The following is a 21,928-nucleotide window of genomic DNA, read 5'->3' on the forward strand; positions in this document are numbered from 1 at the left end:
AATGTGTGTTTTACTATTCAATGAAGTTCCCAAAAGCAATCGTTCGACCGAAATGGCATTTTGGTCGGCCGAAATGACTCGAAAGAGTGATATAAGACCTGTTATATATCAAAAACATTAAGGTTTAACCCAAGCCTCAAATCCCATGATGATTAGGTTCAAAAAAAAAGGTTTAAAGATGGTTTTCAAGGAGATATGAGTATGTGAACATGTCTGATGAGCACTGAAAAGTGCGCATTTAAACCCCTTAAGCTTAGGTATTCTAGAACCTTTATCTAACGTGTTATTTCCATTTTCAGGTACTTATTCCCTAAATAAACTAACTCAGCCAAATAAGAGCAAAAATGAAGCAATTCTGGAATAAATCAAAAAAATGAGCAAAGTGGAGCAAAAGGAAGCACAAAGGTGGAATTTCACCTATCGATCTCAGCCCTTCAAGATAGATCCAGGCCATGATGTCATTTTTAGAGATCCCAAAAGTTCGATCGATCAACATCATTCTTCGATCGATCGAACCTTCTTGTCCTTATCCAGATGCCAGATCTTGTCCAGCTGTACCACCATACCAACCGCTTTTATCCTTTTCTCAAAAATATCTTCAAAATATCTCAGATTTGTTTTTATCCAAAAAGGCGCTGCCATTGAGGATCGATCCAACTTCAGTTCGATAGATCTCAGCCATGTTCGATCGATCGAACTTTCTAAATCCCAAGAAAATCCAAATTCCAGCTCACTAAAAATTGTCTCATATCCAATCATTGGGGAATATTTGCTGTTCGAGCCTAGCTCATTTTGGGTCATTTTTAACCTACCTATATAAGGAATATGAGCCACTTTTGGAGAGGAGACACATATTGATTATTCACTCATTCTTGGAGGCTTAGAGGAGGAGGAGGAGGCTAGAGACACCATTGGAGACTCTTCATCAACCAATGAGCAAATCTCTACTATGGAGTTAGCCCTTGAGTGCTGGAGGACACCATCCATGAGTGGCTAGACATCCTCTTGGGGCTAGAGTTAGCCCTAAGCATGCTTTCTACATCTTGATTTATGTATTTTTGAGGGGATTTGTATTGTGATACTTGTTTTGACATATTTATATATATAGATCTTATTTATTCAATGATTTGTGTGGTTTAATGCTTCTAATTGGTCATTTCATTCTATCCATATGTCTATGTATGCTAAAATAGATGTTCATGTGTTTGCCTTTATTTCTTGTGTTGTTGATGTATGTCTATGCGTATTGATGCTATAGATCTAAAGATTGTCAAGACATAGTGCTTAATGGAATGTCCTTGTGGTTTATTTGATGGTTCATACTTATTTCTTGATGGATTGTGCCTCTCCCTTAGTTTAATTAGTTTAATTTCATATCATTCGCTTAGTTGTAGTGTAGTGGTAGCTAGATGTTAAATGGGAGGACAATCCATGCTTGTTGTTTGATGTTCCATACTCATGAATGCAAGTGGCATATTTCTCTAATTTTCTGATGTGTTTAGTTATGAGCTTAAAGGAAAGATTAATGGCTTACTTTGATATGTTGTGCTATCCACTATATTGCTTAGACAATATATGCTTAATTTGTTATCCATGCTTGTTGAAATAACCACACACACACCATTGTTACAATACATGCCTTTCCCCTCATTAATCATTCATTAAGGATGTAGAAAAGTTATGCTTAGTGGTGATCTCTAAACCCCAAGATCTCTCTCTGTCTCTTATTTTACCTCTATTGCATTATTGTTTACTTTAATTTAAATTGCATCTTAGCTTAATTCAACCACCAACCAATCTTTTGATCACTCGACCTACTAACCCTAATCTTGATTCCACAACCTTTTGCAACCCTCACAATCCCTTGGGACGATCCCTACTCACCTAGCTATATTTTTAGTGAAAGGTAGTAGTGGCAAATTATAAATGTAAAACTTGGCCACACTCACTTGTACACAAATATGGCCGCGCACCGCGCGAACGACACCAATGTCAACGACCTTAATATGAATAATTGAATGTAAAACAATGACTCATGGCCTCATACATGTCAATTACAAGAGTTTTATATACCAAACCTCTAAAGTTGGTTAAAATACATTTTTAAAGCAATAAGTGGTACTAAATGAATACAAATACTAATGTAAACATGCTTGGCAAGTACTTAAGTATCATTACACATCAAGGAAGCTACATTAGCTTCTAAAATACCATACACCCATGGTATATAAAATATAAGTAAAGCATGTTAAACATTTGCATGTCAATATACAAAAATGCTTCAAATTGCTCATAAGCCCCCAAGGATGATGAGCATCCAAGAACATAGTCTCTTTACTTGTAAAACAACCCAAACCACTAGGGTGAGTAATCAAGTTACTCGTTGGAAGAAGCATATACGTATACCCTAAAGTTTCAATATCATTGCAAGATCAATATAGACGAATACAAGGAATCATTCCACTTAACGTCTATGTTCAAGGTGTTCTAAGGGATCATCTTAAGCTAACTTAAATGACTCTTTAATAACACATATCAATATCAATGTACTTAACAACATCAATTCGCCAATAGCAAAAATCACAAGTTACAATTAAACATTGGTTGTCAACTTGGAATTGAATGCAAATCAATTAGTAGAAGACTTGGACATCACGTCTCGGAATGAACTAAGATCAAAACGGTTATTCCGGGCATCAACCCGCTGGAAAGACCAACCTAGTGCGCACTATCTCAAATGGGGAAAACTCATACCTTCTGTACTAGAGCCAAACTCTAGCCATATCACTTGTAACAATGTCCCAAGAGAATCCAAAATCATAATCAAGTTCAAAACTCATACACTATAATTAAGGCATATAAACCACCTTCCATGCACAAGTATTTTGAAACCACACAAACCGTATCTTAGGGTTCCAAGTCTAAAATGGCATACCAAATGACCAGTCCTCATCATGATATTACGCACAATACAATAGCACCAACTTATCAATTTAAATTATGCCTCAACAATAAGCTTTATATACTAAATCTCAACATTATAGTAATAAGCTTCTAAATAATTACTATTTGTAATCCACAAAAATATAGAATTATCATCTCAACAAATATAGCAATTCAAGTCAATAAGAATTGTATATGACATTAATAAGTCTACACAATATAAATACATATCATACATGCTTAAATCAATAAATCCTAAGTCAAATGTAAGAATTTCCTACGATATGCAACACTACAATATTAAAAGCATGTACACAATATATATTAAACCCCAAAGGATTATAAAACACTTAAAGCATAAACATACTACTACCCCTACCTCAATAGAGAATTGAATCTCTATAATCCAAACAACCAAGCTTAAAAATGAAAAACAATTATAGGGTTTTGTAGAGGAGAGTGAGAGGAAACTTTTACTCTCCAAGGTTTTAAGTCTAAGGTGAGTGGAAGGAGGCCAAAATGAAGGAACAAGCTATAAGTCAAGCTTTTCTTCAATGGTGGCTAGGTTAGGGTTCTTGAGAATAATAAGAATGAAGAAGATAAAGTGAAAAATGGTGAGTAACAGATCTAGTATTCCTCCACTCACTAGGTGCTTTTACACTACCTCTCACATACACACTAATACAAGACTCATTTTGGTGCTTACACTTGTCACCAATCGATGGCTCCCTCCTAGGCTTAATCCTAAGTATACACTTGTCAACCATCCAAGCCAACAAGTGGGTGAATCTCCACCCTCCAAATGTCAAGAGATTAAGCTTCTAAGTCTCTCCACCCCAATGCCAACAAGTGGCTCCATGAGAGTGTGACACTTGTCACACTTTTCAAAAATTACAAAAAAAGTCCTTTTTCAAAACATTTCAAAGTAAATTTCAAAATGGTCCCTAAGATGAAAAATAATTACTTTATATAATTACATTAAAACCCCAAAAATCAAGAATGTTTCCAAGAAATTATGCATCCATACCCTTTATGAAAAAGTAAGCAACTAGCATGCTTTCCTACGAAAGTACAAATACAAATATCTTGTAAATCAATTATTATGGATGCATGCAAAGCCGGAATCAAGTCCGAGCACAAAACGTGAGGTTATGCAAAGGAAAATGATAAATGGGAAAAAGACGAAATAGGAAAAAGACAAAATAAGGAAAAGACGAAAAAAAGAAATTACCAAACAAAAGAAATGAAGGAAAATGCCTGAGTCATTACATGTCCTTAGAATATAGGACCCAAAATCCAACCCTTTTAAACCATGAACTCACAAACCGAATATCGTAGAAGATTAATCCTAACAAATACAATATACATCTTCAAAATCATTATTTAATGCTTTAAATCGAACTCGGGTCATATTTTCAACTATGACCCTTATGGAATTATTATTCTAGCTCAACGTCAGTAATCCTAAAATTAAATTTATGGAAGTACCATCCCATGTCCACTTTAATTGTGACGGCCCAAGTTTTTCAACCTGGTGCGTCAGTGATGAACCGAAAGTGATCCGATAACGGATCCGAAATGCGGAAGCTAAAGGTAAACTAAGGTCTCTAGAGATAGGAGTTACTACTAAGACATAAATGTGACCCTCCATGAGGTCACAGAACTTAAAGAGAACAAAAACAGAAACAAAGGTCAAAAAGGACAAAATTTGCTATCCAAAGGACAAAAAGGTCAATTCACTATTAAAAGGAGAAACTTAACTCTAAACAAGTCAAAAAAGGTTAATACAACCTAATCTAATCATTTTGAAACATTCCAAGAGGTTCCATAGACTTTAGCTAAGAATCCCACAAAATGCCCCGTCCCGGTTGAAGTGAAACTGGCACAGCTTCACTAAAACATATATAACTTCCACTGTGTTTGGAATTTGAGAATAGGATTGGTAGCATTGGAAATCTAACTGAAAATCCTTGAGTTTAGGCTCAAGAATCACCCCAATTGGATTAGAAACGAAGAATTTATGACCCTTTGAAGTTGGATGATCGGTGCTGGAACTCCACAGAGACTAGGCTCGGGATCAGGCTATTTCGGTCGACCGAAATGGACTTTCGGATGACCGAAATGGAATTGCTAAGACCTGAAATCATGAAGAAAAGGGTCGTGTTACTTCGGTAGACCGAAATAAAGGTTCGGACCGAAATGGCTCATGAACAGTGTATTTGGCTACTGGAATGTGATTTTACTGTGCATGTGTAGAACTGATTTTTTCATGAAGTTTGAGTGTGTGAACATATTAACATCTTTGGTATGGATTCTTAAATGCAAATTAATGGCCCACGGCCTCATACACAACATTTACAAGATTTTCACATGTCAAACCTCAAAATTTAATTAAGAGATATTTGACGCAAAACTTTGTCACCAAAGGTGTCTAAGTACAAAAGTAGGCATGCTTGGCCCTTGGTGTGATACCCCTCGGATTCGAGACACGGGTTGATCAGGCCCAAACCCAAACCCAAACCCGAGGGAAATATCAAACAATTAATATGTAATACGAACACAGATGACAAAATGAATTTGATAAATAAAGTTTAAGCTGAAAGAAAACTAAATATAAAAACCTTTAATATTAAATATACTTAAATCCTAATAATCCAAAACCTCCATAAGTTAACAACTCGAGAATCGATCTCCAGTGGACCCCTAAAAAACCAAACTGAAATGAAAGTAAACTGAAGATAAAATCCAAATCAAATATCTGGAAAGAAGTCCTACATCGTCGGTAAAATGAAAGATCTTCTCTGCCCAGCACGAACAAGCTCAAGCCTGGAACTGACGTACACCTGGAAAATAGGAGTGGGTCAGGCCCACGAACAAGTTCTAACCTACTACAATCCAAGCAGAGACTCGATACGCATATACACTCTAACCAACTCAACAATAACTATATAAGTCGTGTATATATATATATATATATATCCATACTATGGACTCTTGCTGGACTATGATATGGGTCTCAACCTGAGTAGAAGGCAACATGCAAAACGCACCTGAGTGGGCATGACTACCTAAGCCTAATAGGGTACACCACAACCAGCATAGCCAGCTACGCATCCTACTGCATATACGCTCCCTAACCGTCGACTCTGAGACTCAAGCTCATGTCACGGTACCATAATAATATATTTAAAATCCGTTCATAACAATCCATAATAAATCTAGTAAGTCGTTCAGCTTATTCAACTGCACAGACTTAACATAGATAACCAGTAATCCAGCTAGTCATTCAGCTTGTGCAGCTTCTTTGACTTAGCCTAAATATAAGTAGGATTTATTTTTAATCCATTCCCTTATTCCGTATAGGTAGGATATAGCAATTTTGAGCCAATCCAAACCTAGTATGTCACCGTCCCATACCGGTGCATACAATCCAATCCATCCGGCAGTTAATAGAATAAATAAAAATATAACTATCAACCAATCCATACATTCCACAATTGACAATAAAACATTAAGTACAAATATCAATTGTTCCATATTAAGCATGATAAAATAATTGTCAATTAACAAGCTTAATCCATACTACTCTAAAATGTCCACTAATTGATATTACAGGTTATACATGTAAACCAATTAATTCTAATCAACCATAACAGAATATAAATGTTCATAGGTTTATTTTTAGTAATTTTGGAACATGACTAACTGTAAATCATCACTAAGAAATTTAATACCAAAGCTTAAACATCTTGCAGTTCCTCCCATCCAAACTGTAAACCAACTTAGGGCCAAATAAGCATACTAAACCATTTAAATCCACACGCTTATTTTATAACATTGGGATAGGTTTAATTAAGAATTTTATTGCTAAGAACTGTTATTCTAAGTGTTAAGCAATTCTGCATCCTTTCATAACAAAAACACAGTAAACTGATTAATTAAGCATTGTCCACTGTCGCACTAAAACAAAGTTGTTTTATTTTGCATAAATCTTCTCTCAAGGATTTTAATCAAGCTTAGACCACCTCTAAACACCTCAGTATAGCTTCCAACAGAAACTGAAAATTCCAAAATCCGAGTTCTGTAGCCCATACAGTCGTAGAAAACTTATTAAACGCACACCCGAGGGAAGAGCCTGCTCCACCAAAAGAAGAGCCTGCTCTTCCCATCTTGGAGTCGGCTCTACTAGAAGAAGAGCCTGCTCCAAGACCCCTAGAGCCGGCTCTACTTAAAAGTAGAGCTTGCTCTTCGTCCGGAAGAGCCTGCTCTTTAAAACAGTGAGCCATCTCTCTCTCTGTTCTTCATCGTTTTCAATTCCGGTGAGTTTCTGATGAACTGACCTTCATACCTAGGGTTCCTAAGTGTTTAAATTAGGTTCCAACTTATTCCAAAATCCACTAAATTCATTGTTCAGTTACTAAAATCAATTAAAGCATGAATTTTGCATCAAGAGTTTAATACGAGCAGTTTATGCTTTCCCAAACCCCAATTGTTTTAACGCACCAAACTTGCAAACTAAATTAATTCCAGTGGTTCCCAACATGGTATAAAACTAATTAAAATCATTACTCATCAACTTATATGATTTAAAATAGAAATAACGCAACAAAGAATTCAATACAAACATTAAACAACTTGAACACACATCCAGTTTTAAGCATTTAAAACATGCAATCCAGTTCAATTTTTAATTCTTATTAAATCCTGGAATTGTATCAGTCGTGCAAAGAACACGAGCCTAAGGGAAAGAGATAGGTTTAGAACTTGCCTTTAGGTCTCAGTTTGAAACCTTGCACCGTTGCTTCCTAAATTCTCCGGCGAACTTTGACTACTGTAAGCCTTTCTCTGTTCTCTCTCTCTGCCTCCACCGACGTGTTTAAGTTCTAAAACCCAAGGTAAAACCTTAATGTATATATTTATAGGATTAAGGTTACCCTAATTCTCTTCCTAATACTAGACAAGAAACTAAGTCGGCTAAAGAAAAATAAAACAAAACCCGAAGGTCAATTAACGAAAAATAGAAAAATAAAATACCATTTAATAATTAATTCAATTAACGAAAAATTGAAAAATAAAATACAATTTAATAACTAATTAATTAATTCACAAACCACCACTAAATAAATAAAAACAAATAAATTCACACTTAATCAACAAATTCACAACTAAATAAATAAAAACGCAATTTAAATAATTAAATAAATTCCAGAACTATCCTTGTTAAATTAGAGGTATTACATTCTTCCCCCCTAACAACAAGAATTCCGTCCTCGGAATTCGCTCTTACCTTCTTACCAAAATTTAGGAAACTGCGAGCGAATGACATCCTCCCGTTCCTAAGTAGACTCAGCCTCATTGTGATGACTCCACTGAACACGAACCAAAGGGATAACCTTGTTACGAAGGATTTGATCCCGACGGGCGATAATACGACACGGTGACTCCAAATAAGTTGCATCCGGCTGCAACTCAATCTCTCCAACATTGATATGCTGATACCTATCCTCATCGAGCAGAAATTTCTGCAACATGGAAACATGAAAACATTGTGTACACGATCCAAAGTATTCGGAAGTGCCAACCAATAAGCAACAGCTCCAACTCGATCCGTAACCATGAATGGACCGACAAATCGCGGTGACAACTTCTCTTTCTTCCTAAAGCGCACAACACCTTTCATAGATGACACTTTGAGTAGAACCTGATCTCCAACCCTAAACTCCAAAGCACGAGTATGACGATCGGCATAACTCTTTTGCCTACTCTGAGCAGTATGATCGGTTGAGTCGATTACAATTTTAAATCAACCTTCGCAATAGCACGAATCATTGTAAAATAGGGCTATCGGTCGGGTAAGTTGAACCACTGGGACTGCGCTAATCTATGGCAACCTAAGTGTCTAGAGTCTTTTTAGAATGATAGAGGTGTTCATAGAGGATTTGTTGGTTGTCACCTAAGCTATGAAATTAAAGTGCATAAAGTAAAAGTTTGCAAGAGTTGAAGGGAGATGAAATACAAGTAAAGAGGACTAGGGAAGTGAATCCGCCTCCATCCCTATACACATGCTAGATTAGAGCTAAATTGGGGGAAAACAATATATATATATGGTCATGATACATAGCACACTTGGTTGCTATAATATCCTCAAGAAACTCATTAAATCTGAAGCAAGCATAATCCATCAAAGGTTAACATGTTTAGACTACCTAACTAACGTGTAGCTTAACCACATTTACTTGAATGAAAAACTATCAAGCCCTAGATAAAATGATGAAGCACATGAAGGCAAGAAATAAGCATAAATCATCAAAGGTTTCACCTAAGCAATGATCTATCAAAGTCCTCCAACTCCATGCCATTAAAAAAATTCCATGATCTCACTACCATTGTCACCATGAGAGTGCAAGCAACATGTTTAAAAGAATAAGCCATCAAAGATAGATAATTAACTCAACATTAATCATTTACATACATGAAGATCCATTACAAAAGGTAAGATGCTCTAGACCATGAAAAGACCAAAGAATATACATTGCAATCCCCAACATAGAACTATACTAAGACATGCTTACAAGGGAGGGACTTCATCACCTCCCTAGAAGGAGGTTTAGTTACCTATGGGAGCCTTAGAAGAAGGAAGAAGCTTGGCTGGAACCTCCATTTTTGAGCTCCCTTTCCTTGGCTTCAAGAACTCTCTTTTTTTCTCCTCTTTCTCTCTCCACAAATCTTGCAAAGATAAGATATCATTGTTTGTGTGGTTCCCCTCCTTTGTATAGACATCTCCCTCCACCAAACAAGGCACAGAAGTCCACCAAAAGACATCTCCAACCAACCCATAAAGATGGAAATCAGAGATGAGAGAAACAAGGTGCAAGTGGGCTGAAGTAATGGTTCTCGGAGAGGAACTGCCAGGAGTTTGATCGCTCGAACTAAGGACTTCGAGCGCTCGAACTAGCACTTCGAGCGCTCGAACTAAGGACTTCGAGTGCTCGAAGTTAGTCCAGTGAGCTCCTTGCTCTTAACCTGCTGTGCACAACTTTGGTAGAACAGCCATAACTTTTTGCTCCGATCTCCAAATGACGAACCATTTGAAGATTTTGAAAGTTAAATCGAAGCTCTAAATATGTCATGTTTAAATGGAAGTCTAGTTCTCGAGTTTGATTGGTCAAAAATGGCGAGCAAAGTCAGATTTCGCTGCTGCCAGAACTTAGCCTTGAGCACATTGCTATTCAAAGATTTGATAAAACACCATTTTTGCTCCTTTTTGGCCAATGAACCTGAAAATAAATAAAAGTGTGCAAATAAAGATAATTTACAAAGAATAATCAAAAGATGAATTTAACTAATACAGCTAAGGGCGCTTGAATATGCAATATTCGGCGCTTATCACACCCCCAAACTTACATTTTGCTAGTCCCTTAGCAAAACTAAGATAAAAAACTCAATGAAATGACAACAATGGAAATGCTACCACAAAATCAACTATGGCAAAATGAAAAAAATACATAGCTCGAATATAACTCGAAACAGACACAGGACTGGAAACGGGGTCATTGATGAGACTACCATGCATATATAAAGCATTAATACAAAAAAGAATTGGTTAAACACATTTCAATAAACACGCATCAACATCCTAGTCTATATAAATAACTCAATTGTCATCTCTTGACTGGATATCAACTCTAGCTTCAGTGAAAGTGGATTGGATTCACAACATGCGGCTTTTACTTTCTTTTTCCAGTTTCAAGACACAAGTCTTCAAATCGCTGAATTCTCTTTTAAATGAAGTTCCTAAGGCATGAATTAAATTACAAACAACTTTGTTGCTTGTTGACAGTTTATTTTAACTCGAAAATGATACATAAAATGGTTGTGCAATGCTGAAATCCTTTAAGCTTTCTAACCAACCCGTATGGCAAGCGTTAGGCCAACAACTCCCAAACCAGATGGCTTTAAGGTGCTGAGTGTAGAGACACTCCTAGGGCTTAATAGCTCGAATTGGCAAGGCTACAAACTCCAACGAACCATGTTTAATAAAAATATTTTTGAATGACCGTGCAATGTCTAAGTCTTTTAAGCTTTCTGACCAACCTATATAGCAAGCGTTAGGCCAATAACTCCCAAACCAGATGGCTTTAGGGTGTTGAGTGTATAGGCACTCCTAGGGCTTAATAACTCAAGTTGGAAAGGCTACAAACTCAAACTGGTCAAAAATATATATATATATATATATATATATATATATTTTTCACACCAAAGGTATCCATCTATTAGGTTCATCAATTCAGATTGACTAGGTCAAGATCACGGTTAATCAAGTTACATGCCTCACGGTTAAGTTTCCAATATGCATCTGTGCATTGTGAAGCATAAAAGAGTGGAAAATCCAACGAGAATCTAATTGAGACATTTATATAGACTAATTTGAAACCACATGATCACTTTAAAATCACATTTTTTTCTTTATTTTCAAAAATTCACAATTGTTTCTATATCCACGGTATTAAAAAAAAGCTTTATCTCCGCCCAGTTTCAAATTATATTGTCATTGCTTAGCAAAAATATGGAACCAACAATGCAAGTTGCACCCCCAAACTAGAAGGACACATTGTCCTCAATGTGGGAGACAAAGATGGAAAAAATAAAGGGCAAAGGGGATAAAAGGAACAAAAATACCCAGTGGAGCAACGAAGGCAAAGGCTTCCAGCTATATAAAAGCGCAAAATGCGTCCACCAAACTTGAAATGTGCCACCTGGAATGGGACATGAAGAAAAAGCAGAACAACGACAAAAATAGTAACAAACAGTAAAATATGGACGGAAAATGTCGAAAAAGAAGATAACAGAAAAGCTAAAGTATTTTTATTCATAAAAACATGATTACAAAAGGAACTGAGAGTCAATCATATTGAGCCAGAGCAACATGTGCATAGCACAATCCTAAAGGTGAAAAGTAAAAGAAAAACAAAAAGGAAACATACACAAGTACGAAACAAAATGAAAAAGTCCAACATTGGCAACTAGCTACGGGGCCGGGGGAAAACGGGCGAGGATAGCATTGAGGAGGGATTGAGTCTCACGCCGGTCCTCCGCTGCAACACGGCGGTCGTCGGCAGCAAGGCGACGGTCTTCTTCAACACGGAAGTAGTCCTCCCGCACAGTCCGAGTGTAGTCTGCTAAAGAAAGCTCAAAACGATCCATCCGCTCATGAAGACGGGCAAGACTATCCCGGAAGAAGGCTTGGTTGGGCGGAAGATCAACAGGAGGCTCGTCCCTTGCAGCGTCCTCCGCCATGGGGTCATCCTCAGAAGGAGGAGATGGAGAGTGGGGCAAAGGAGGAGCAGCGAGCCGAGGGTTCCGAGAATGGCTTAGGACATTTGTCCACCGGCGGAGAGTAAAAGTTTGAATCTTTTTGCCCCTTGGTTCATGAGGAGGAACCATGAAGCCCTTGTACTTCAAGAGCTTGATAACAAAGAACGGTAATGGCAAAGGCCAATTTTTTAGACGCTGCTGCCGTGCGTTGATACACTCATCCCAAAACCGCATAAATGTGTCCCAAATGAGTTCTGGGACAGAGAACCATTTGCCTTGGTCCATGGCATACAAGGCTTGCAACATTAGGCCTCGGCGCTCGGTGCTGTGCGCCAAAGGGTAAATATTATGCTTGAGAACAGAGTCAAGAAACCAAACTCGCTCCGGAAGGGTGGATTTGAGGGTAAAGCTCCGAGGGCGATGAGGGTCATCCACGTTGCAAATGACAGCGACAACCTGCTCCACAGTTAATGTATCCGGTTCCTCATATAAAGGGAGATTCTCACGATTGACAATGTCATCGGGGCACTCCAGAGGATAGCCAGAGACTGCCACCATGTCCGCAAGAGTGAAGGAAAAAGGGATGCCATCAATGGATGTGGTGAGAGTGACCGGCGGCTCTTCAGGGCAATTAAGATTCTGGAAGAAGAGCCGCACCACACGGGGGTAGGTGACCTTGGAAACAGGTTGGCAAATGTGCTGAAGACGCCGGTTAACTAGCTCGGCGACTGCCCATGAAGTGGTGGGATGAGTGTCAAAGACACCCGTGAGCGGGAAGAGAAGCTCATAATTGAGCTCTTTGTCGAGCCAAGGGGCGCGGGGCTGTTCATAAGGAACGACTGGAACATCTTCAGAGGGTCTAGGACGACGGAAAGGTCCTGCACGAGACATATGGAGAGACGAACTTGGTTGGGGAATTTCAGCGAACACCTGGTATGCATAAAGAAAGAAAGGATGTGAGAATGAGAGGAATCTATGAAGAAACCCAAAAAATTTCAGACACAATGCTCTCTATGATAGAGCATAGCAACAAGCACAATTAAACTCCAAAGATTTGATGCCCATACTCCTCAAATGTAAGAAGAAAACACAAAGATTAAAGAGAAAGAGGGAAGAGACATACCTTGGAGGAAGAGTAGAGAAAGGCACCGGTGGAATGAGGAGGGAAAATGGGGGTGAGGGTCATATATAAAGGGATGGATGAAGAGGAAGGAGAGGAGTGGGATGTGGGTAGGAGTTAATGGAGGAAGAGAGGAAGGTGGAAAGGTGGAGGTTGTGGGTGATGGAGGGAGTGGGGGAGGTAGGAGTTAATGGAGGAAGAGAGGAAGGTGGAAAGGTTGTGGTTATGGGTGATGAAGGGAGTGGGGGAGGTAGGAGAGAAGTGATGGGAGAGAGAAAAGGTGGAAATGGAGGGAGGAAGTCGTGGGTTAGGGAGTTAGAAAGACACGGGAGAGGGAGAGACCAGATTTAAAAACTGGGGAAGGAGGGTTTGAGCGCTCGAAGTTAGGCCTTCGAGCGCTCGAACTTGAGGCAGTGAGTTTCGAGCGCTCGAAGTGTGCACTTCGAGCGCTCGAAGTTCAGGCAGTGAGCTACGATGGACTTTCGAGCGCTCAAAGTAAGGACTTCGAGTGCTCGAACTTGAGACAGTAGGCTCCTAACTGAAAATTGGAAGTTTCAAGGGCTCGAAGCCTGGACTTTGAGTGTTCGAAATTGGACCAGGGAGGAAAGCTTGGGTGAAATGACTGAAATTGCCTATTTGCCAACATCTCTTCAATGCATGAATGGAATTTGGAGTTAATTTTCCAATAATGCATAAAAAAGATATAGAGGTCATACACATGTGAAACACTCTAACAATCCAATAAAATTGCCGGATGGAGCTGAAAATTTCCAAGTATGAAAACAAAGGTTGTAGAAAGCCTAAGAGAACCAGTTTGAATTGTTGGACACAATTTAAGATAATTCCAGATAAGGTTATTCCTTAGCAATTTCCCAGAAAATTTCAAAGCCCAGGCAATGAAAATGCAGAGAAGTTTGGAAATAGAAAGAAGTGATTCTCTTGCTGTGCTAAATTTAAAGTCGATAGCTAGACGAAGCTAGAGCAGGCATCAATCCTCATAAATTGGGTCTGTCAAGAGGACTTCCTCAATTTTTCGGGTTGGGACTATGCCATCAATACAAGGCTTAAGCCGTTGGCCATTAACTTTAAAGAGCGATCCTCTCGCCGGATCTTGGAGTTCGATTGCTCCATGAGGGAAGACAGTAGTGACAATATATGGACCATCCCATCTTGACCGGAGTTTACCGGGAAAGAGTTTCAAGCGGGAATTGAAAAGCCACACCTTTTGTCCCGGGGCGAAAAACTTGCTAACAATGTGCTTGTCATGAAAAGCTTTAGTCTTTGCCTTATAGATTTTGGCATATTCGTATGCATCATTTCGGATTTCCTCAAGTTCATTCAGTTGCAAAGCACGATTAAAGCCAGCCTGTTTGAGATCAAAATTTAGCCTTTTTATGGCCCAAAAAGCACGGTGCTCTAATTCTACTGGAAGATGACACGCTTTGCCAAAGATAAGTCGATATGGCGACATGCCAATGGGTGTCTTATAAGCCGTCCGATAAGCCCAAAGTGCATCGTCTAGTCTTAGTGACCAATCCTTGCGGTCCGGGTGCACCATTTTTTCCAAAATGTGCTTTATCTGCCGGTTAGACACCTCTACTTGACCACTCGTTTGAGGATGGTAAGGTATAGCAACCTTATGGATGACGGAATACTTAGAAATGACGGATTTAAGATAACGATTTCTGAAATATAATCCGCCATCGCTGATGATTGCTCGGGGCGTACCAAAACGACTAAAGATGTTAGATTGAATGAACTCGATCACAACTTTAAGATCACTGGTTCTGGTGGCCGCGGCTTCCACCCATTTGGAAACATAATCCACCGTTACAAGGATATACTCGTAGCCATAAGAAGATGGAAATGGTCCCATGAAGTCGATTCCCCACACATCAAAAATTTTAATTATTAATATGGGATTGAGGGGCATCATGTCTCTTTGGGACATGGATCCGAGCCTTTGGCATCTATCACATGATTTATAGAAATTGTATGCATCTCAGAACAAGGAGGGCCAATAGAATCCGTTTTGAAGAACTTTGTGAGCGGTCTTTTTGGCAATGAAATGGCCTCCACAAGCAAGAGTATGAGAGAAATTGAGAATGCTTGAAGTCTCAACTTCGGGAATACATCGCCGAATGATTTAGTCCGGGCAGTATTTGAATAGCTCCGGATCTTCCCAAAAGAAGTGCTTGACTTGGGAAAAGAATCGGTCCTTCTCTTGTTTGGACCAATGAGTTGGAATTTTACCTACCGCAAGGTACTTAACAATATCTGCAAACCATAGAAGATTTGCGTGGGAAATCTGGAAGAGTTGCTCATTCGGAAAAGAATCACGGACAACAGCGAAATCGGACGATTTTTCAATGAGTAAGCGAGAGAGATGATCGGCGACAACATTGTCTGCCCCTTTTTTATCCCGAATTTCGATGTCGAACTCTTGAAGTAAGAGTATCCATCGAATCAAGCGGGGTTTGGTCTCTTTTTTTGATAGCAAATGCTGAAGGGCGGCATGATCCGAGAAAACTATGACCTTGGAACCTAGAAGATAGGAGCGAAATTTGTCCAAGGCATAAACTATAGCTAGCAACTCTTTTTCAGTAGTTGTGTAATTTAATCGAGCATCAGAAAGAGTTCGACTAGCATAATAAATGACGTATGGGAGTTTGTCCATACGTTGGCCCAAAACCGCGCCTAATGCATAGTCGAAGGCATCGCACATGATCTCAAAAGGAAGAGACCAATTAGGCGGTTTCATTATTGGGGCAGATGAGAGGAGAGTGCGAAGTTTAATGAAAGCTTCCATACAAGCTTCATCAAAATCGAATGGAACATCCTTGGCTAAGAGGTTGCACAAGGGCTGTGAGACTTTGCCAAAGTCTTTGATGAAGCGGCGATAAAAACCAGCATGGCCAAGAAAAGAACGGATTTGACGGACGGAATTCGGAGGAGGAAGGTTAGAAATTAACTCAACTTTTGCCTTGTCTACCTCGATTCCCCGTTTAGAGATGACATGACCTAGAACAATGCCTTCTTAGACCATGAAATGGCTCTTCTCCCAACTTAGAATTAGATTTGTCTCCTTACATCTTTGGAGTACAAGAGAGAGGTTGTTGAGACAAGAATCAAAGGACGAGCCGAAGACAGAAAAATCATCCATGAAAACTTCCAAGAATTTTTCAACCATATCGAAAAATATGGACATCATACATCTTTGAAACGTTGCAGGAGCATTGCATAGCCCAAAAGGCATGCGTCGATATGCAAAAGTTCCAAAGGGACATGTGAATGTTGTTTTCTCTTGATCTTGAGGAGCGATTGCCACTTGGTTATAGCCGGAATAACCGTCGAGAAAACAATAGTAACTTTGGCCAACTAGCCTTTCTAGGATTTGATCAATAAATGGCAATGGAAAATGATCTTTCCTAGTTGACGAGTTGAGCTTTCGATAATCAATACACACACGCCACCCGGTGGTGGTTCGTTGTGGCATGAGCTCACCCGCTGAATTTTCAACAACGGTGAAACCGGATTTCTTAGGAACAACTTGTGTGGGGCTTACCCACTTGCTATCAGAGATGGGGTAGATGATTCCCGCATCTAACAATTTTATTATTTCCTTCATTACTACTTCCTTCATGTTAGGATTTAACCGGCATTGAACCTCTCTAGTAGGCTTTGCATCATCCTCCATATGAATGCGGTGCATACAGATGGAGGGGTCAATTCCCTTCAAGTCAGCCACTGCCCAACCAATAGCTTCTTTATGCTCTTGTAGCACCGCTAAAAGGTTGGTTTCTTGGTCCTTTAGAAGATCCAATGCAATGATGACCGGGAGAGTTTGATTTGAACCAAGGAATACATACTTAAGATAGGCCGAGAGCGGCTTAAGCTCAAGTAGCGGTGGAGATTTCAGAGACGGAACCGAAAGAGTAGTGGAAAGCTGAGGAAGCGGCTCTCTTGGAATTTTCCAAGGGGGAAAATCCATGATAGCGTCGACATCTAGCAGAGAATTAACTTCTTGGATGGATTGGTCAATATCAAAGTTTAAGAAGTTGAAATGAGACATGCAAGTCTCAAGGGGGTCCTTGCTTAGAATGAAGGGGAGAGATTCTTCAACCACTTCATCAATGACATCAACAAGAAAACAATCATCCTCATTGGAAGGATGTTGAGTTGCATAAAAGATATGGAGTTTGACTTGCATGTTTCCAAAAGCAATGTCCATCACCCCGGTTCGGCAATTAATTGATGCATTAGCCGTAGCTAAGAATGGCCTACCAAGGATCACTGGAATATGCTTTTTTGGATCGTGGACCGGTTCCGTGTCAAGAACCACAAAGTCTACCGGGAAGTAGAATTTGTCCACTTGGATGATAACATCCTCAAGAATGCCTTGTGGATACTTGACCGATCTATCGGCAAGTTGCAAAACCACAGAAGTCGGCTTTAAATCTCCTAGGCCAAGCTGTAAGTAAATTGAGTATGGAATTAAATTCACACTAGCTCCTCAGTCAAGGAGGGCCCTCTCGATTTTGTTGTCACCAATGACACAAGAGATTGTGGGGGCACCCGGATCCTTATACTTTGGAGGAGTGCTGTGCTGAATGATAGCACTAACATTTTCAGTTAACCTCACTTTCTTTGGCAAATAACTTTTAGAAGTGCGTTTTTGAGTACACAAGTCTTTGAGAAATTTCGCATAGGGAGGAATCTACTTGATAGCATCCAAGAGGGGCAAGTTAATCTTCACTTGCTTGAAAACTTCCCACATGTCTTGAATTTTACAATTCTTGTTCCCAATGTGTGTTGACTCTTGAAGACGTTGCGGAAACGGAGCTTTTGGCTCATAAGTAGTTTCCACACTTGGGTTAACATGTGTGGGATTTCCGTGAATGGTATTTGGACAAAAAGAGCTTGGAATTTGATTGGAATAGCTTGAATTTGGATTTCTCAAAGGAGGTTCTTTCCCATTTTTGTCTCCATCAACCTTATTGTCAACCATTCTACCACTCCTAAGGGTGGTAATCGCTTGAACATGCTCATGACTCGGCCCACTCGATGGAAGGGTTTCATCAATCGCATGCATCCCTCTAGGATTTTCAAATGGTTGAGCGAAAAGCTTACCCTTGTCCTTTTGAAGCAATTGGTTCACAGAGTTAGCTATTTGGCCCACTTGATTCTCGAGCTTAGCTATGGATTGAGTATGAGAATGAACCATTTGAAGAGTAGGTTGCAAAGATGTTAAGAGTTGCTTGTTGGAGTCCATGATTTGCTTGTTTAATGACTCCATCATTTGCTTGTTTGCAGCCACAATTTCATCAGTTGGGTAGACCGGAGGTTGATTAGAGACATTTGGATTATACAGAGGACGGTAGCTTGAGGAGGCTGGAAATTGCCTATTTTGGAATTGAGGAGGGGGCTGATTTTGATGCCCTTGATTTTGGAATTGGGAGTTTTGTGGGGCTTGCTGTCGCCACGAAAAATTAGGGTGATCACACCATCCCGGATTGTAGGAATTGGAATAGGGATTATTCCCGGATCTTGAGAACATGGCATGAGCTTGTTCTTCATTTGGATTGGAATATTGCTCTGGTGTGGGACAATCTTCCATAAGATGGAATGGACTAGTACATGATGAGCATACCGAACTTGCCGAATTTTGAGATAATGAAGGAGAGAGATGTGGTGCCATCAATTGATAGAATTTATGAGCTATGGCATCCACTTGGGATGATTCCTCCCTAATTGATTTTAGTTGACACGGGTTGGTGTTCTTTGCATTGGTTGAGGTCGGAGCCCTACGAGAATTATGTTGAAGTGAGTTTTCGCTTAAATTCTCTAGTAGGGTCCAAGCCTCATCTGCATTCTTGGACATGAACATCCCGCCACAAGAAGAGTCAACCATGAATCTATGGGGTTCGGTTAAGCCAGCATAGAAAGCTTGCACTAATTGCCATTTTGGAATCAAATGATGCGGACATTTTTTAAGAAGGTCTTGTAGCCTTTCCTAAGTCTCGTAGAGTTGTTCTCCATCCGTTTGAGAAAAACTAAGAATGGAACGCCTCATTTGGTTGGTTTTACTCACCGGATAATACTTCTTAAGGAATTCTTGCTGTAATTGAGCCCAAGAAGTGATAGAATTTGGAGTGAGTGAGTTTAACCAATACTTTGCCCTATCTTTTAAAGAAAATGGAAAAAGATGCAGATGGAGTGCATTCTCAGGAAAACCTCTCAACCGGATGGTCGAACAGATTTCAAGGAATTCATCAAGATGCTATACGGATCTTCATTATCAAGGCTATGGAAAGATGGAAGCATTTGAATGGTACTTGATTTGATCTCATATTGAGCCGCATCAATGTTTGGCATCACTATGCATGAAGGTGAAGCATATGTAGTAGGGATGAAATGGTCCCTGAGAGTCATTGGCTCTTCATTTGGAATTTCGGCCCGAATTCCCTCATTTCGGGCATCTCCTACATTTTCAGCCATTGTGTTAAATTCAGTTTCAAGCTCTCTTACGCTAGAAGATTCCCTAAGGTTTCGTCTAAGCGTTCTTTCAAGTGAATTTATGTCAACTGGCGAGTCAAGAGTTGGTAGGGAGAGCGATCTACGGCCAAACATCAACAATATATAATGTTATCAATGCTACTATTCATCATTCCCAACTCCACATATGATGTTCCCATTCTCCTCAATTAGCAAGAAAGAATTTAAATGGCCACGACAAGGACCGATGCTTGTACACGAAATTTAAACAAGATAAGAGCCTCAACCAGGGCTTTAAAACTAAATTATTACTAGGGTTAACACATGCACATTATATTACAAATTCGAAACCAGAAGGTCAAGAAACTTACCTGGAGTCCCCTAGACTTATAAATTTGCTAGCGTTCCCTCAGTGAGCCCCGAGTTCTTAGAATCTCACACACTTACAACAACAGAGTTGTCAAAACCACACAAGGAAATATTCACAAAACACAATATTAACAATCAAACCAAAGTTAACCCTAGGACTTCGGTTGCTAAACCGTTTGCAGTCCCCGGCAACGGCGCCAAAAATTGATCGGTTGAGTCGATTACAATTATAAATCAACCTTTGCAATAGCACGAATCATTGTAAAATAGGGCTATCGGTCAGGTAAGTCGAATCACTGGGATTGCGCTAATCTATGGCAACCTAAGTGTCTAGAGTCTTTTTAGAATGATAGAGGTGTTCATAGAGGATTTGTTGGTTGTCACCTAAGCTATGAAATTAAAGTGCATAAAGTAAAAGTTTGCAAGAGTTGAAGGGAGATGAAATACAAGTAAAGAGGACTAGGGAAGTGAATCCGCCTCCATCCCTATACACATGCTAGATTAGAGCTAAATTGGGGGAAAACAATATATATATATATGGTCATGATACATAGCACACTTGGTTGCTATAATATCCTCAAGAAACTCATTAAATCTGAAGCAAGCATAATCCATCAAAGGTTAACATGTTTAGACTACCTAACTAACGTGTAGCTTAACCACATTTACTTGAATGAAAAACTATCAAGCCCTAGATAAAATGATGAAGCACATGAAGGCAAGAAATAAGCATAAATCATCAAAGGTTTCACCTAAGCAATGATCTATCAAAGTCCTCCAACTCCATGCCATTAAAACAATTCCATGATCTCACTACCATTGTCACCATGAGAGTGCAAGCAACATGATTAAAAGAATAAGCCATCAAAGATAGATAATTGACTCAACATTAATCATTTACATACATGAAGATCCATTACACAAGGTAAGATGCTCTAGACCATGAAAAATCCAAAGATTATACATTACAATCCCCAACATAGAACTACACTAAGACATGCTTACAAGGGAGGGACTTCATCACCTCCCTAGAAGGAGGTTTAGTTACCCATGGGAGCCTTAGAAGAAGGAAGAAGCTTGGCTGGAACCTCCATTTTCGAGTTCCCTTTCCTTGGCTTCAAGAACTCTCTTTTTTTCTCCTCTTTCTCTCTCCACAAATCTTGCAAAGATGAGATATCATTGTTTGTGTGGTTCCCCTCCTTTGTATAGACATCTCCCTCCACCAAACAAGGCACAGAAATCCACCAAAAGACATCTCTAACCAACCTATAAAGATGGAAATCAGAGATGAGAGAAACAAGGTACAAGTGGGCTGAAGTGATGGTTCTCGGAGAGGAACTGCCCGAAGTTCGAGCGCTTGAACTAAGGACTTTGAGTGCTCGAACTAGCACTTCGAGCGCTCAAACTAAGGACTTCGAGTGCTCGAAGTTAGTCCAGTGAGCTCCTTGCTCTTAACCTACTGTGCACAACTTTGGTAGAACAGCCATAACTTTTTGCTCCGATCTCCAAATGACGAACCGTTTGAAGATTTTGAAAGTTAAATGGAACCTCTAAATATGTCATGTTTAAGTGGAAGTCTAATTCTGTAGTTTGATTGGTCAAAAATGGTGAGCAAAGTCGGATTCCGCTGCTGCCAGAACTTAGCCTTGAGCACATTGCTATTCAAAGATTTGATAAAACACCATT

This window comes from Cornus florida, unplaced genomic scaffold (genome assembly GCF_030987335.1).
Source record: "Cornus florida cultivar Cherokee Brave unplaced genomic scaffold, ASM3098733v1 CherokeeBrave_3.0.0_Hap2_Chr01, whole genome shotgun sequence".
In the NCBI taxonomy this organism is placed as follows: Eukaryota; Viridiplantae; Streptophyta; class Magnoliopsida; order Cornales; family Cornaceae; genus Cornus; species Cornus florida.